General features: G+C 45.3%; 1 protein-coding gene and 1 non-coding gene across 4 annotated transcripts in view; one reads left to right on the top strand and one right to left on the bottom strand.

The window, feature by feature from the left end:
* The first annotated feature begins 10,269 nt into the window (after nucleotides 1-10,269).
* The window catches only part of TMEM94 (transmembrane protein 94), a 35,328-nt gene continuing 27,500 nt past the window's right edge, over nucleotides 10,270-18,097 (top strand). For 2 of the 3 annotated variants that reach the window (XM_020885833.2, XM_070479970.1), the window contains exon 1: nucleotides 10,271-10,370. The gene's annotated coding sequence lies outside the window, so the exon portion shown is untranslated. Of the gene's footprint in view, nucleotides 10,371-18,097 lie in introns of all 3 variants that reach the window. The other variant, XM_070479966.1, reaches the window with a different exon arrangement.
* On the bottom strand, nucleotides 11,973-12,044 carry TRNAC-GCA (transfer RNA cysteine (anticodon GCA)). Its single transcript has one exon. It is a non-coding gene; the product is annotated as a tRNA-Cys (tRNA).

Genomic DNA, 18,097 nt, shown 5'->3' with positions numbered 1-18,097 from the left:
GACAACATTAACTTGAACCCCACTCGAAAGAATTCTCTGCGGAATCTTGTGTTCTCATGAGCTTTTCTGGTTCCCCGCTGAACTGGTTTCCTTCAAGGATTCTCCCACAATTCTACTGGTGTAGTTCTGTTGTCCATATCCTGCCCCTTAATTTTCACTAAGCCAATCACTCATACAGGCATCTTTATGAGCACATCTCTCTATTGAAGGATTGCAGAGATGCAGGGGTTTATATTGTAGAAATACCAGCAACTGTATTGCATTTATTTATTGGCTGCTTCCCACGGCTTGCTGGATCTTAGTTCCCTGATCAGGGATTGAACCTGTGCCCTTGGCAGTAAGAGTATGGAGTCTAACCACTGGCTCACCAGGGAATTCCTGAAACTCGGGCAATTTTAAATCCATACCAGGGTATATTTTTTTCCTAAAAGTGCTCTGCCATTTCCACACTTCAGACTGCAACCTCCCTTCACATCGCCCAGCCTTCCTCTCTGCTCCTTCCTTTCTTTCTCATGCAGCTCCAATTCTGGGGTTCCTTTTTTTCACACAGAGCATGTGGGCTCATTCTCTTACTGCTTTGGCCCTTGCTGACCTAGGCCTTTTCGGTCTTGAAAATATTTATCAAGTATTTTCCTAAACAAAGACAGTTTCCTTCCTTTTCAGGACTTTTGGTACCACTTTAAGGACACGAAGGTACTTGTAAACAGTCACCACTCTGATTATCTATGAGGGATTATAGAGCAGTAAAGTGCTGTCCATGCTCTCACAGAGCTTAAAAGCTAGTTAATGACATGATATTTATACCTAAGGTGCTAAGAAACTGTGCAAGAAGGAGTCTAGAATGCCAGATGAAGAAGCCTGGAGTTGGTATTTGGAGATGAAGTGCTGACAATCGTTCCTGGGTTTGGGGTGGGCATAAGGATGTAGGCTGCCTTGTCACTTGGCACTTGGACCATATCTTATGGTTTCCTGTCTCCACTGGCTCCTCTTTCATCTACAAATTCATCTTTCTTCCTCCCAAACCTGACTGTCTCATTTCTCTATTTATAAGCATGAGGTGGGGGAGGGAGCGTTCTCCTTTTCTTCAGGTAATAATAACTTTCATGGATCCCCAGAAAAACACCTCCAACCTCCTCTAGCAGGATTCTCCGCTGCAGCCCCTCCATGAAGTGCACCAAACTCTCTGATTACAACAGGCAGAACACGTGCGTGCTAAGTCGCTTCAGTCATGTCCGACTCTTTGAGATCCTATGGACCTTAGCCCGTCAGGCTCCTCTCTCCACTGAATTCTCTAGGCAAGAATGCTCCCACTGTTAAGCGGTGAATTGTGGCTTTCGTGCTGGAAGATTAAAACGGCTGCTTTGGGGGCATTCAGAAGACCTGGATGTCAGTGAGCTGCGACTATTTCTGGAAAGAAAACAACACAGAAGCCTCTCCTACCTGGAATCCCAAAGATCTGTAAGAGGCTACAATGACGGTGTTTCACCTAAGGCTACACAGGATTTCTCAACCTTGGTGCCACTGACATCTTGGACCAGATAACTCTTTGTTGTGGAGGCTGTCCTGGGCCTTGTGGTTTGTTCAGCAGCAATTCTTTGCCTCTACACATTAGATGCCAATAGCAGTCCTCAATCTGACAACCAAAAATGTCTCCAGATGTTGCTAAATGACCCTGGGGAAAATCTCACCCAGTTGAGAGAGGAGATTGTTTTATACACATGAAAGTGAAAAGTGTTAGTCACTCAGTCGTGTCTCTTTGTGACCGCATAGTCTGTAGCCCGCCAGGCTCCTCTGTCCATGGGATTCTCCAGGCAAGAATACTGGAGTGGGTTGACATTCCCTTTGCCAGGGGATCTTCCTGACCCAGAGACCGAACCTGGGTCCCCTGCATTGCAGGCTCTGTATTGATATATGCGTATATAAAGATATATATATATAAATATATATAACTATTTATGTATATTTATCTATAGATACATATATATCCTGGACATGAATTTGAGCAAACTCTGGGAGATAGTGAAGGACAGGGAAGCCTGTGTGCTGCAGTTCATGGCATCACAAAGAGCTGGACACAATTTAGTGACTGAACATATATGCATATATATCCATATATATATATATATATTTAATATTAAATTATACCTCAATAAGAATATGTGCATATATATGTATTTCTTACTGAGGTATAATTTAAATACATGAAAACATACAGATTTTAAGCATATAGTTTGATGAGTTTTGATAAATAGATAAAACTATGTAAGTCCCACTCTAATAACACTTGCTTCATCCTTCCAAATTTCCCACCTGTCTCTTTTTAAAAAATATTTATTTGGCTGCACCAAGTCTTAGTTGTGGCACATGAGATCTTCAATTGCAGCATGTGGGATCTAATTGCCTGAGCAGTGACTGAACACAGTCCCCTGCATTGGGAGTGCAAAGTTTTAGCCACTGGACCATCAGAAAAGTCCCACTCAGGCCCCTTTGATGTCAGTCTTCACCTACACCCCAATCCCTGTCCTAGGAGTTCATATAAATGGAATATGGTGTGTAACCTTCTCTGACTTCCTGCCTTCAGTATAATGTCTGTGAAATTCACTCATATCGTGATGTGTATTGGTGATCTGTTTTATTTTATTGCTGTGTGGTGCTCCCTTGTATGGATATACCACTATCGTCTGTCCATGCTTCTGTTGATACACATTTGAGTTGTTTCCCATTTGGGGTTATTGTGAACCAAGTCTTTATGGAGATACTCGTGTCATCCAGAGATTTATATATCAGAAAGAGTGGGAGCTCCCTGGTGGTCCAATGGTTAGGACTCAGCACTTTGGCAAAAAAGCAAAGATTTTTTGGAATCTAGCCAAAAAATTTTTGGAATGTAGCCAGATGCTTGCATTTTGTTGAAAAGTTGTGCCCTTGTTTCAGGACTGCTCTTCAGGAGAACAAATGAGTGTTGCCTCGTTCTCAGCATCATTTATAACAAAGTTCCCCCAGAAGACCCCTCAAGGGAATCAAAGGGTTCGAGAGAAGGCCTTCATCACTGAGACATGAGTATCGCTTTCTCCTAAAAATGTCACTTACAGCGTAGAGATAAAAGGCTCCTGCCAGCTGAGGGAGGAACATAGAGCTGCCCACTCAAGAACCAACATCCCAGACCGTTTCAGCTGCCTCACCTCCCAGTTATCCTCAGGCCCAATTCCAAATGCCAGGCCCCGTCATTAGCACCTCTTTCACTGCCTCTGGGCCATTTCCTCCACTTCCATCCCCTCCAAACCTTCCTCCTGTGTTACCTGAAACCCTTGTTTTTTTGTGAAGAAAATCTCCAACAGCCTCAGCATCTTCAGAGGACTCTCCGGCTACCCCCTCCTTCACCTGAGAGTGGCTTTCCCGTGAAGAGGCCACTTCTGCAGCTCTTGAGCGGAGGGAGAACTCTCCCAAATCCAAGTTGGGAAGGGAAGCAGCAGCCGAGTTTTCTATGCTTTCATGGCTCCTTCCAGACCATTCTGCTTCTTTTGTCATGAAAACTCCCTTTTTTTTGAGGTGCATGCCACATGGTGGTCATCTGAGACCCCACCTTTCATACTTGGCTCCAAGTTCCACCATGAGCCTGAACGGACACCCCATCCAGGAGCTTCATTGCTACGTTGTTGTTTTTTTTGTGTGTGTGTGTGTGTATTGTTGTTTTTTTAAATTGAGAAATCCTTGACGTATGACATTATGTAAGCTTAAAGGGTGAGTTTTCCTGGTGGCTTGGTGGTAAAGAACCCATCTGCAACGCAGGAGGAGATGTGGGTTTGACCCCTGGGTCAGGAAGATCCTCTGGAGAAGGAAATGACAACCCACTCCAGTATTCTTTCCTGGGAAATCCCATGGACAGAGGAGCCTGGCAGGCTACAGTCCATGGGGGTGCAAGAGAGTAGGACATGGCTTAGCGACTAAACAAGTTTAAAGGGTAGCACATGTTTTTTTTCTTTTGACCGCACTGTGCCACATGTGGAATCTTAGTTCCCAGGCCAGGAATTAAACGCTTGCCCCCTGTGTCGGAAGCACAGAATCCTAACCCCTGGACCACCAGGGAAGTAGAAGGTGTTGATTTAATACATTTTCACATATTGCAATGATGATCACCATAGTAGTGTTAGCTAATACCTCTAACAAGTCTCTTAGTTATCATTTGTTTTTTTGTGTGGAGGACATTTAAGACCTAGTCTTTTAGGGAATTCCCTGGTGGTTCACTGGTTAGGACTCTGCACTCTAGGATCCCAGTAGCCAAACGGGTGCAGCAAAAAAAAAAGACCTAGTCCCTGGTGGCTCAGCTAGTAAAGAATCCGCCTGCAATGTGGGAGACCTGGGTTCGATCCCTGAGTTGGGAAGATCCCCTGGAGAAGGAAATGGCAACCCACTCCAGTATTCTGACCTGGAGAATTCCATGGACTGTATAGTCCATGGGGTCGCAAAGAGTTGGACATGACTGAGCGACTTTCACTTAGCAATTTGAAGTATGTAACACAGTGTTGTTGACTATGATCATGATGTTGTGTTTTCCATCTCTAGAACTTAACTTTCTTGTAGTTGCAAGCTGGCTACTAAGTTTCCTGCCCTCTTATGTGATAAGAATCCCTAACAACCAGGTTATTTCAGCCCCTGACTCCCATGTCACCCCCTGGACCCTGTCATCATTTGAATGAACAAAGAAACAAAAAAAAAAGATACATTTAGGGGTTGAGAAATATCAAGCCCCTGCTTATACTACAAGGCCCCGCTGGTATCCACCCCACTCTGCTAACAGATTCAAGGAGTTGGTGTTGGCCATCAGATCCTGCAAGAGAATCAACTATGTTAAAACACACACACACACACATACACATTGTTCAGAATAACTGCTAACAAAGTTTAGAGGGTTGTAAGGGTTATCCAGAGAATTCACAGGTAGGGGCTGAATTATATTTCCAGAGTCCACACCAACATCATCCAGAGTCCTGCTGTATATACAGTAAGACTTAGAGATGAGTGCGTGCGTGCACATTAAGTTGTTTTAGTCGTCCGACTCTTTGTGACCCCATGGACTGTAGCCCACCAGGCTCTTCTGTCCATGGGATTCTCCAGGCAAGAATACTGGAGTGGGTTGCCATGCCCTAGTGTAAAATGCATTAAATTAGGTATTTGCTTAAATATATGTTCTCAGTGAAGCTTTCTGTGGTCTCTGCATCTCCAATGAATCCAATCCTCGGCATTCTCCATTCACCACCCCAGCTATTTTTCTGTATATAATTTACCACCATCTGACACACTATTTTACTTACTTAAAAAAAAAAAATCTGTCAGCAACTCCCCTCATGCCTCCAAACTACAATGGGAGCTCCTAGAGGGGAAGGATTTTTATCTACTTGTTCATTGCTGTATCTGCCAACCCCTCACCCACCCCCATACACAAAAGTTTGGAATTATTTCCTAAAGCAGTACTATCATAAAAAGAGATAATCAAGAGTTGATCCTTTTATGGTTCTTTATCACCTGCTGTCAGATTGCCCAGCACAAATATTAATAACAATGTAGACTGCAATCAAAAATTGATGTTTAAACTTACCAGTTTCACTACAGTTTCAGCATTATTAAATTTTATTATTTCATTTAACAGAACAGATGAGAAACAGCTCCGCTGGGTTTGTTTTAATTAATTATATTTATTTTTGGTTTGTTTTAATTTAATGTTCTTTGGTTATTAGTGAGATTGAAACTTTGCCAAAGTAACAATTCCTGCAACATGGATGGACCTAGGGATTGTCACACTAAGTGAAGCAAGGCAGAGAAAGACAAACTTTTTATCTATGATGCCGCTTATAAAAGGAATCTTAAAAAAGGGTACAAACGAATTTATCTACAAAACAGAAATAGAGTTACAGATGTAGAAAACAAATTTATGGTTACCGGGGAAAAGTGGGGGAGGGGCAAACTGGGAGGTTAGGACTGACTTATCTACACCGCTGTAGATAAAGTAGATAACTCACAAGGACCTACTATATAGCACAGGGATCTCTGCTCAATACTCTCTAATGGCCTATATGGGAAAAGAATGCAAAAAAGAGTGGATATATGTATATGCATAACTGATTTACTTTGTTGTACTCCTGAAACTAATGCAACATTGCCAATCAACTATATTCCAATAAAAATTTTAAAAGTCCTAATATGTAGTTTCTTCTGACGTAAACTGTCCACGTCCTTTATCATTTGGTCCATCCTTTCAAAGAGTAAGTGTCCATAGGCTGGTCTGAAACGTTGGCTGCAGCAAAGACCAATACTTAGCCATTTGCAGAATGTGGATCCCGAAACTGTGATTTCTGGCAAGGGACTCATTCCAACTGTGGTGTTTAGTTCAGACAAGTTAAATCTTAAACAATTTCACCCTGTCACCTTTAAACACCTGATTAGGCTGAAAGGATGACGCAAGACGAAGGATGCTCCAGTGCAAGCTGGGAGGAGCGTGCTGCTGTGTGGCTGGGATTCGGCATGTCACCCCTTGTTCAAAACCCTGAATCAGCCCTGCTGAGTTACTCACATTTTCTGACTCACCTCTTGTATCTCCATCTAGATGGAGCGAAGTCATAAATAAACAGAGGAATGTTTTCTGGCTGATGGTTTGTTCAGTACTTTGCTCTAAATTACCCCTTTGGAGGCAACTGGAGCTGAACAAATGCTTTGTCATTGTAACTGACACCATATGCGAGACTTCCCTGACGGTCCAGTGGTTAAGGCTTCACCTTCCAATGCAGGGGGTGAAGTTCAGTCCCTTGTTGGGGAGCTAAGATCCCACATGCCTTCTGGTCAAAAATACAAAAGCATGAAACAGAGGCAATTCTGTAATAATTCAATAAAGATTAAAAAAAAAAACAGTCATATGAGATCCAGGGTGTAGAAATCTTATTTCTTCCCAGACCTTCAATTGATCACTAAGTTTTTCCTAGTCTACCTGTAAAGATCTCTCTTTTTTTTCCATTTATTTTTATTAGCTGGAGGCTAATCACTTTACAATATTGTAGTGGTTTTTGCCATACATTGACATGAATCAGCCATGGATTTACATGTGTTTAAAGATCTCTTTAAGTTCTCTACTTCTTGCCACCCAGGCTGCCACCACCTTAGCAAGGGGCTGCTCGAATTAGTGTCATGCCTCCTCTCTGGGCCTCTCAAAACCACTCTTGCTTCCTTATGATCCATTCTTTACTCATCAGGCAAACTGAGTATTTCAAAAATGCCAGTCAGATCGTGGACACTTAAAACCCTCCAACGGGGACTTCCCTGGTGGCACAGTGGATAAGAATTCACCTGCCAATGCAGGGAACATGAGTTCAACTCCTCATCCGGGAAGAATCCGCATATCTCAGAGCATTAAGCCTGTGCACTAGAACTACCGAGTCTGTGTTCTAGGGACCTTGAGTCACAAGTACCGAGTCTGTGTTCTAGGGCCCTTGGGTCACAACTACTGAGTCTGTGTTCTAGGGCCCTTGGGTCACAACTATTGAGCCCTCGCACCGAGAGGCTGTGCTCCGCGACAAGAGAAGCCACTGTAATGAGAAGTCCGCACGCCATGGCGAAGAGTAGCCCTCGCTCACTGCAACGAGAGAAAGCCCACCAAGACTCAGCACAGCCAAAAATAAAATAAATGAAAAAATTCTAAAACTCCATAAAACACTCCAATGGCTTTTTGATCTCCCAGAATAAAGCCCAGATCTGTTCAGTGATGTTCATAAAACCGAACGGAACAGAGAAATGAGTATGCCCAGAGGCGACTGGGGTACAAAGTGGAACAGGGCAGGATGACTGTGTTACATTTGCTAACCTTCCAAATGAAACAGAGCAGGACCCTATGGTCCTTGCCCCCCTTGTCCTCTGCTTGCCTTTTGTCTGCGAACACTTTAGTCAAAGAATAAGTTTGTCAGAGAAGTGAGAACATGCAGAAACAAAGGAAAACAGTCAGAGGAGGCCAAATAATAATCACCTAGTCATCAAGCAGAGTCAAGGACCTTTAGTTCCTCCTCAAGGGCTATAGATAATATTCTGAGCCATATCCTGAGTTGTCTTATAAATGCTGAAACCCTTACCAGGTGAAGAAGTTAACTATGATGACCAGACTGTAACCGTGGAATAAGCTGTCACAGTTCTGAGAACTGGCCTCAAAGAAATGGAAACAAGCTGACTCTGAAACTGAAGGTTAACTGCACCTAAAACAACCAAGATGATACTGGTCAGACCACCGATGACCAATGTGAAGATGGCTGTCAGAGCTGACTGTGTGGTTTCTGCATGTAGCCCCCTCCTTTATCCTACAAAAGCTTTCACTCCCCGCTTGTCAGGGTGGGGGAGTCAGCCTTTGGACAGACCTCTGCTCTCCCCACCATGTGCCCATATCTGAAATAAGCGAATTTTCCTTTCCAGCAGCCTGGCTGGTTTATTGGCTTTAGAGTGGCGAGCAGCTGAACCCTACATCTTTCGGGCAACACCAATGTAGCTATATAAGCTTATGTGGGGGGTGGGGGTGGGGGCTTCCCTGGTGGCTCAGTGGTAAAGAATCCACGTGACAATCCAGGAGATGCAGATTCAATCACTGGGGCGGGAAGATCCCCTGGGGAAGGAAATGGGAACTCACTCAATTATTCTTGCCTGGGAAATCCCTTGAACAGCAAAGCCTGGCAGGCTACAGTCCACAGGGTGGCAAAGAGTTGGACATGACTTGGTGACTGAACAACAATAAAGCCTTCTGGGATGAAGTGAAAAGACGTTAAGATACAGGCAATGGACTAGTTCAATTCAGCAAACATTTACTGGGTACCAGGCTCCAAGTAAGGTGCTGTGGAGACTGCCAGGATAACCAAGCTGCCTTCAAGGAGCCTGAAGTCCTACAAAAATTATTCTTCGCAAAGCATACTTTGGTAAAGGCAGCAGTGCAGTGAGGGTACAAAAGCACAATGCTGTAGAGAGAGTTTCAACGACTAAAAGTCTGGGAAGGCTTTGGGCAGGTAGTATTTGAGGTAGACTTTTAGGATGGGTGTGTATTTAAACACTGGCTTTATTGGCAGGAAGAAATCTGCAAAGCACAGGAATCCTCTTGGACGAAGAAGCAGAGGTGCGAGAGTCTCCAGAGGCATCTAGGGGATAGCGGTAAATAGGCATCTAGCGGTAAATCTGTGGCTGCAGGAATAGTTCAGTCTGTGGGAGTTAAGACTGAAATGTATGTCTCAGTTGATTTATGAGGGGCTTTGAACTCAGGCAGAGAGATTTGGACTTTTTCTATTTGCAGAGATAAACTGCAGATTTTTGTTTGCAGGAAAGTGACACAATTCCACCAGTTTTATCTAAGATTCAAGTCTATCAGTTCTAGACACAGATAAAACAGTTCAAACATACAAGAGTCGGCACTGAAATGGCACTTTCTTGTCCAGCTGCAAAGAAAGAGATTTTAATTACATAATTAAATTCATTAACAGGGAGAAGGGGCTCTTACTTCCCAGGGCCAGCCATGAATGTCCTTCAATTTTATAAACAGACACAAAACCAAAAAACAAAACCCTAACTCTCCAGGCTTAGATCTTTGGGAAAAGAGAAGTAAATACTGACACAGCTTGCTTTGTTTTCCCAAGAGAGGTCTCCCAGGCAATGTCTCTAATTATCTAGAAAAAAAAATTTTTTTTAACTTGTTTTTCCCCTTAGAGTTCAGTTAAGCTGAGGAGAAAACTGCAGGATTGCTTCAGAATCTCCTACTTTGATTTGGAAGCAGTATTGGTCCCCAGGGACTCCCTCTAAGGTCTCAGAGCGAGGTGTCTCTAGGCATTTGTTCCCGGCAACAAGGAGGGTAGTTAGAAGTCGGAAACACAGGCGCTCTGCTTTGCAAAGGGCTTGTTTTTAAAAGAAAGGCGGGGGGCGGAAGGTCCTGTCGATCTTTCCAGGACAGTTCCGTGGGAAAACGAATCGAGCTGAAAGCCGTGCCCTCATCCGTGATTGAGACCTCTGACTCAGAAACCACCCGAGAACGACGCTCAAGGATGGACAGCGGTTGTGAGCTCTCCCGCCGGCAGCATTTGGCACTCAATTCCGCCAGGCTCCCAGAGGGGCGGTTGTGGCTACAGCCTCGCGCTCCGCTCTGCCAATAAGAAGCTGGAAATCCTCCCCGTCTCGGATATCGACCAATCGGCGCCCAGGACTTTAGCAAGTAAGCTAGCGGTCTCCATTGTCGGAGAAGGAGGCAAACCCCTTTGGAGTTGCCAGTAACGGACATGGCCGCGGCCCCTGGAGGAGGGGACGTGAAGTGAGGAGGGGGCAGGGAGGGGAGAGGACGCGGGCGAGGAAGACCGGTCCCCGGGCCCCGGGTAAGTACGAGAAGGCCCGTGGCCCGAAGCAAGGGGAGCACAGGGGCGTGGGGCCCGGCCTTCCGCCTCCTCGGGCTTCCTGGACGAGGGGAGGGGAGTCTGGGGTCTGCACCCAGGGAATGGCCTCGAGGGAATCCCTTTCGGTGGAGGAGTCAAGGAATTGGCTTTTGCCTCCAGCTCCTGACCATTTCCTTCCTCTCAGGGGCTCACACTTGCCCCTCGGCCCTGGCTTGGCCCCTTGGGGGTCCCGCGTCAAAAATCGAAGCCTCCCGCCAACAAAAGACTCGCTGCCCCGGGAATGACCGTGCCTGGGCCCTGACTCGGACGGCCTCCAGCGCTGGCGTCCAGTTTATTCATAGGGTCTCTGGGAGTGCCCCTCTCCGGGCCTCAGTTCGGACGGTTGTCTCCCCTGCGCGCGCTCTCAGCTGCCGCCCGGGCCCTCGTGCTGATCACGACCCCGGTGTCCAGGTGGACGGAGCCGGAGGTTGCTTCTCAGCGAAGAGCGGCGGCGACGTTGCAGTTTGGAGCGTGCCCGGCTTCCCCCTCCCCGCCCCTTTCTACCTTTCCCGAAGGTTTCAGGACTCCTTAGAAGCAGCGGGAGTCACTGCCACCCTTTAAACTGCTGCCTCTGCTGTGCTCTGGCTTCTGAGCGGCTCACCGCTGAAGCCAGTACTTAAGAGTCCCCTGTGTGCAGCGACGTGAGCCCCTGCCGGGTGCCAGAGACGAGCGAAACCCTGCTCTTTCATTGGTGTGAAACCACCGGCTGCACTTCGCGTGCTCATTGATTTGGTCACGTGCTGCTCTATCCCACCCTCTTGGTGTGTGTGTGGCTCTTGTGGGGAAAAAAAAGGCAGGGAGTTCTGTGTTGAATCCGATTTTCCTTCTTGGTGTGTGATTTTGTACACCGGGACGATGGAGTTTTCTCATGCTCTATCCAAGAAGAGCATGCTCTATCTTAACTCACTTTAGTTAAGCCTGGGTACTCTTAGAAGATGGAAGTCGAGAGGGAGTTTTAACGTTTTACTTTGCAGATATGGGGACTAATTTGTTGTTTAGTCCTTAAGTCGTGTCTTACTCTTTGCCACCCCATGGACTGTATGGCCCGCCAGGCTACTCTGTCCATGGGATTTCCCAGGCAAGAATACTGGAGTGGGCTGTCATTTCCTTCTCCAGGGCATCTTCCCCACCCAGGGCTCGAACCCATGTGCCTTGGAATTGGCAAGCAGATTCTTCACCACTGAGCCATCTGGGAAGCCTGGGACTAACTGTTGAGAGAAGCAAGGGGCCAGGGCCAGGGCCACCAAGGTCATCAAGTCCAGATTCTTGAGTTCTTTACCCATTAGAGCATGTTGTTTCCTAGGTGTGATTGGAGAAAACCAAGTTCCCTATTTTTTCTCAGCCTCTTGCAGGGTGGTTGTGAGCCTTAAATGAGGTGGTCTATAAGTACAGGATCCCTTGTATGGGATCTTTGTGTGTGAATCGCTCAGTTATGTCCGACTCTTTGTGACCCCATGGACTTGTAGCCCACCAGGCTTCTCTGTCCATGGGATTTTTCCAGTCTAGGATATCAGAGTGGTTTGCCATTCCCTTCTCCAGGGGATCTTCCCAACCCAGGAATTGAACCTAGGTCTCCTGCATTGCAGGCAGATGCTTTACCATCTGAGCCACCAAGGAAGCCCTTTGCATGGGGTCTAGCATTTACTTAATATATTTTGCGTTTACTAATTTTAAGTAACCAACAAGTAGTTCACTGGCTGATTAATAGTTATTGTGGTCTTTGTATTTGTGGGTGTAAATTAGTGATTCTCAGGGGAAGTGGGGGGTGGGGTGGGTGGAGTCAGGGCAAGGTAGCACTTTCTTGGTTTCAGGGAACTCGGCAGTGTAATTAGAGGTGTTATTAAGAGAGTGTGATTGTGCATAAGAGCAGTGCCGGAAGCAGAAAAAAGTTGAGAAGCACTGAAGAAGAAATATTATGGTGGTATGTCTTTATGGTGATCTGGGCAAAAGAAAAGCCAATGTGTTCCAGCGAGGTAGTTTTAAATAAGAAAAAAGGGCACCAGGTTCCTTATCTAAAAAATTGGGTAAAAGAAAAAAAAAAAAAGATAAAAGTGATCCATGGAATAAAAAAAAAAAAATCACTATAAAGATCAGAAGACACCAAACGTAGACTGTCCTTAAGCGTGAAACTGGGGCTAGATGTTCACAGAAAATCCACATCCCCTGGAAGACTTATTTCAGCTGCAACTTCCTTTCTCACTGGTTTTTGTCAGAACGACAAGTAGGGAAACTGCCCGAGACCGTGGAGAAGTGCTTTGCCCAGGGAGGTGGAGTACAAACCATCCCGTTGATAACCAGCTGCCAAAGAAGTGAGAGTTAACTGCCCTTGAACTGCCTCCACCCCCTCCTTGTTCGTGGTGACCCGGCCGGGAGAGCCGGGGCTGGGCGGTGAGATGGAAGCAAACAGAAAGCCCTTCACATTTCTATTTTGAGGAGTTGCTAGGGAGTACCAGCTCCAAGGGTCGAGAATCAGCCTTTTGGAAAGCTTAACTCCTGCGGAACTCATGAGAAAGGCAGGTTGCAATCCTTTGGTTCCTCCCACTGGTCCTTCCCTAGTGCTGAGCTTGGGAAACAATTTCTGTATAGAGAGGGAAGCATGCTATTGTAAACATGACCTACCCAGCAGTCCCCAGCCATTTTGGCACCAGGGACCAGTTTCATGGAAGACAGTTTTTCCATGGATTACGGGGGGATGGTTTGGGGATGATTCAAGTGCATCATGTTTATTGTGCGCTATTATTATTACATCAGCTGCACCTCAGATCGTCGAGCATTAGATCCTGGAGGTTGGAGACCATGACCTACAACCCAAGGCGCGGCTGACCCTCACCCAACTCAAGTGTGAGCTCTGATTATAGCCTTTCCCAAATCTACTCACTCCTGGTGTTTAAGTGTGAAGGTTCCCAGTTGGCACTTCTCCTGACCAGTGGGTGCTAATCCTTTTAATCTGATTATTGTGTCAGCGTTGTTGTTTTTATTTACTCATTTATTTTGGCTGCATTGGGTCTTTGTTGCTGTCTGAGGGCTTTCTCTAGTTGTGGCAAGCAGGCGCTGCTCTCTAGTTGCTGTGTGAGGGCTTCTCATTGCAGTGGCTTCTCTCGTTGCAGAGCGAGGGCTCTTGAGCACGCAGGCTTCAGTAGTTGCAGTCGTTGTGACACATGGGCCTAGTTGCCCAGAGGCATGTGGAATCTTCCTGGACCAGGGATTGAACCCGTGTCCCTTGTGTTGGCACCACCAGGGACCACCAGGGAAGTCCTGGTTTTGTTTTTTTTAAGCCATTCATCATAATTTATTTTATTTTTTCCAAAAGTTGCTGGATGCTTTTTTTTTTTCCAAATGAGATTTTTAATTAAAAAAAAATTTTTTTTTATTATTGGAGTATAATTGCTTTACAATGCTGTGTAAGTTTCTGTTGTGTGTCAGCCTTGTTTTCATGAGAGCATCTTTTTTTACCTAAAAGATAGGCTCCTTTAAAACCATTCTTTGAACCCTGATTTCTGAGCAGGCCCAGATTTGTTTACAGTACACAGGTGAACTAAAGGCTAAGCCGCAGCAGGAATGTTTTTCTTCCGAATGGACCGGCCAGCGAGAATGTGTGGTTTGGTGACCAGGGGTTCTTGTAATAATAAGCTTTGCCTGCGGCTGCCGAGCCAGTAGTAAACAGGATCACATGGCGTGGCAAGTAGGTTAAGGGCCAGATTAGACCTGAGCTGATGCCTGCATCCAGAGGCCTGAAGTGATGGGGAATGAGGGGTCCCCAAGGGAAGGAGACCCTTTCAGGGCTCACAGTGGCCTTTGGGAAACTAGAAATAGTATAATTAAGAACATGAATATTATAGTCTGAATAGTCTATGAATGAATATTATGAATATGGATAGTATGATTATATAATATGAACTTAGTTTTCTTAATGGCAGTATCTTCTTTTTTTTTTAAAAAGGCTTTATTGAATTTGAGCATAAACATCCCTAAAGTCATCATGGAATGCACTGCTTGTAACGTAAGCCAGAACCAATTGCAAAATCAGAAGCTGCTGACTTTTTTAATATATTGTGGTAAAATATACATAGCACAGCACTTACCATTTTAACCAGTTCGGTGTGTTCAATACATTCATATTGTTATATAGCCATCACCACCATCCATCTCCAGAGCTGTTTTATTTTCCCAGACTGAAACTCTGTCCCTGTTAAACACTTACCACCACCCCCCCCCCCCCATTCCCCACTCCTTAGTCCCTGGAAACCACCATTCTACTTTCTGTCTGTAGGAATTTGACTCCTCTAGGAGCCTCTATGAGAAGAAACATATGGTATTTGTCCTTTTGTGACTGGCTTATTTCACTTGGGGCTTCCTTGGTAGTTCAGATGGTAATGAATCTCCCTGCAATGTGGGAGGCCTGGTTCGATCCCTAGGTCGGGAGGATCCCTTGGAGAAGGGAATGGCAACCCACTCCAGTACTCTTGCCTGAAGAATTCCACAGACAGAGGATCCTGGTGGGCTACTGCCCATAGAGCCAAACAAAGAGTCGGACACGACTGAGCAACTTTCACTCACTATTTCACATAGTCTAGGCCTTAAAAGTTCTTTTATGTTGCAGCGCGTGTCAGAATGTTCTTCCTTTTTAAGATGGAATGATATTCCATTGTATGCATCAGCCACATTTTGTATATCCATTCATCTGTTGATGCACACTTGGGTTGCTTCCACTTTTGCTATTGTGAATAATGCTGCTGTGAACACGAGTGTAGAAATATCTATTTGGGTCCCTGATGTCACATCTTGTGGGTATATACCCAGAAGTGAGAGGTTGCTGTGTTTTTTTGTTTTTTTTTTTTTTAAAGATACGTGTGGTGCATTCACATGGTACATTCAAAAGGCACAAAAGTATATACAGTGAAAATTCTTCCTCCCACTCCTGTCATCAGTTACTCAGTTCCAGTTTATTAATATCTTTTGTAGGTTGTGCTTTTGGTATAGGAGAAGGCAGTGGCAACTCACTCCAGTACTCTTGCCTGGCAAATCCCTTGGACAGAGGAACCTGGTAGGCTGCAGTCCATGGGGTTGCTAAGAGTCGGACACGACTGAGCGACTTCACTTTCACTTTTCACTTTCATGCATTGGAGAAGGAAATGGCAACCCACTCCAGTGTTCTTGCCTGGAGAATCCCAGGGACGGGGGAGCCTGGTGGACTGCCGTCTATGGGGTTGCACAGAATCGGACACGACTGAAGCGACTTAGCAGCAGCAGCAGCAGCAGCAGCAGCTTTTGGTATTGACTCTGAGAAATCCAACCCAAAGTTAACAAAGGTTTTCCTCTTATTATTTCTTCTTTTTACTTTTCCGTTTAGCTCTATGAGCCATTACTAGTTAATTCTTATATATGATGCAAGCTATATTTACAAACTTTGGGTTTTTTTTTTTAATATCTGATTATTTAGTTGTTCCAGCATGATTTGTTGAAAAGACTGTCTTTTCTCCACTGAATTGCCTTTGTACCTTTCTCAAAAATCAATCGACCATATTTGTCTGGATCTATTTCTAGACTTTATTACCAGGCCAATACCACACCGCATCAATTGGTGTAGCTTTACAAAACCTTGAAGTCTGGTGGTGAAAATATTCCAGCTTTGTTCCCTTGGGGTAGTCTAATTTGAATGTCTCTTACTGTGAGTGGAGTTGAGCATCTTTTCACAGGTAGATGCTACTGGATTTCTTGATTTCATAGTCTCTTGGAATTAGAAGAGGCCATAGGAGGTCATCTCTTTCTTATGTGCTGCCTGATGTACTTAATAGCTCCATAATTTCCCACTGTTGCTTGGATCCCTCTGGTGATGGGGAGCCCATTACCCATCAGGGTAGCCTCTTCCATTTTTTAAAGGCAATTCTAACTATGTAATGAAATTGCTCGAGAGTTCCCTGGTGGCCCAGTGGTTAGGATTCCAGGCTTTCACTGTCGTGGCCTGGGCTCAATCCCTGGGCGGGGAACTGAGAATCCCACAAGCCTTGTGGCCAAAAAACAAAAACAAAGAAAAGACACTGTTGATATTAAGTCCCAGTCTGCCTCCCTGTAGCTTCCTCACCGTAGCCTCGGCCCTGTCGTTGGAGCCTCCCAGAATAAGCCTGGCCCTTCTTTGCCCTGGCAGCCACCGTGCCCTTCTAGCCCTGCTCAGACCTGACATGCTTTTGGTGTGTCTCCTGGCTAAGTGTGTTCACGCCCTTCCACTATTTCTCGTGTCATAGATTCTCCAACCTGGCTGTTTCTGTCTGGAAACCTTCCACTTTTGTCAGTGTCCTTCTCAAATGAACAAATTATTTCAGGCATGCTCTGAAATGTGCAAGAAGGAGACTTACTTTTCTTTTTGGGGGGGACTTAGCATGTCTTTTGTTATCATTGTTCAGTCTCTTAAGTCATGTCCGACTCTTCACAACCCCATGAACTGCAACACACCAAGCTTCCCTGTCCTTCATTATCTTCCAGAGTTTGCTCAGTCTCATGTCCATTGAGTTGGTGATACCATCCAACCATCTCATCCTCTGTTGCCTCTTTCTCTTCTTGCCCTCAGTCTTTCCCAACATCAGAGTCTTTTCCACTGAGTTGGCTCTTCCCATTGGGTGGCCAAAGTACTGGAGTTTGAGCTTTAGCATCAGTCCTTCCAATGAGTATTTAGGGTTGATTTCTTTTCAGATTGACTGGTTTGATCTCCTTGCTGTCCAAGGTACTCTCAAGAGTCTTCTCCAGCACCACAGTTTGAAAACATCAATTCTTTGACCTAAATATGAATGAATTCTGGGTGGCCATGCCATTTATTTTGAAACTGCTTCCCAGGTGGCGCTAGTGGTAAAGAACCTGCCTGCTGGTGCGGGAGGTTCTGTCCCTGCGTTGGGAAGGTTCCCTGGAGGAGGGCATGGCAACCCACTCTAGTATTCTTGCCTGGAGCATCCCATCTTCCCAGGGAGAGGCCTGGCGGGCTGCGGTCCATGGGGTCACAAAGAGTCAGACACGACTGAAACAAATTAGCACGCAAGCTGTTTGTAGTAGTTTTATACAGTAGTTTTTTTAAGTTTTTAATTTATTTTTTATTGAAGGATAATTGCTTTACAGTGTTTTATACAGTAGTGTTTTAAATTTCTTTTTATTTTTAACTGAAGAATAATTGCTCTACAATGTTTTATAGAGTAGCTTTGAACCAAGGGACAGGAACTAATATTGACTCTCTTACAGTTGAGTTGAATCTGTTACATTTGGCCCATCATTTCTGCCTGTTGAGATCTTCTTGGAGCCTGGCTCTGATCTCCTTTCCAGGCTTGTGCTACCCAAGAATTTGATTAGCATACCGTCTGTTTCCTCACCCAAGTCACTGATAAAACTACTGACTCGGATGCCACCAAGGATGGAACTCTGAGACTTGTGATTAAAAGCCTCCCTCCCTCCCGCACCATTCAGCACACTTTGGACACAGCTGTTGAGCTAAAGTCCCCCAAACTGTGTTTTTGATGTGTTGGGTGTTCCTAGAATGCCACCGTAGCTCACAGAGAGATACAGATAGCCAGCTCCTCAGCCTGAACGTTGGGTACCCACTTAAGCTCTCTTTTTAAAAAAGAAAACTTTTATTTACCTCGGGCTGCGCTGGTCTCCGCTGCTGTGTGCGGGCCTTTCTGTTTCCTTCT

Source organism: Odocoileus virginianus, chromosome 17, assembly GCF_023699985.2.
Source record: "Odocoileus virginianus isolate 20LAN1187 ecotype Illinois chromosome 17, Ovbor_1.2, whole genome shotgun sequence".
Classification (NCBI taxonomy): domain Eukaryota; kingdom Metazoa; phylum Chordata; class Mammalia; order Artiodactyla; family Cervidae; genus Odocoileus; species Odocoileus virginianus.
Note: the sequence above shows the minus strand (reverse complement) of the source record. Positions and strands in the feature narration are given on the sequence as shown.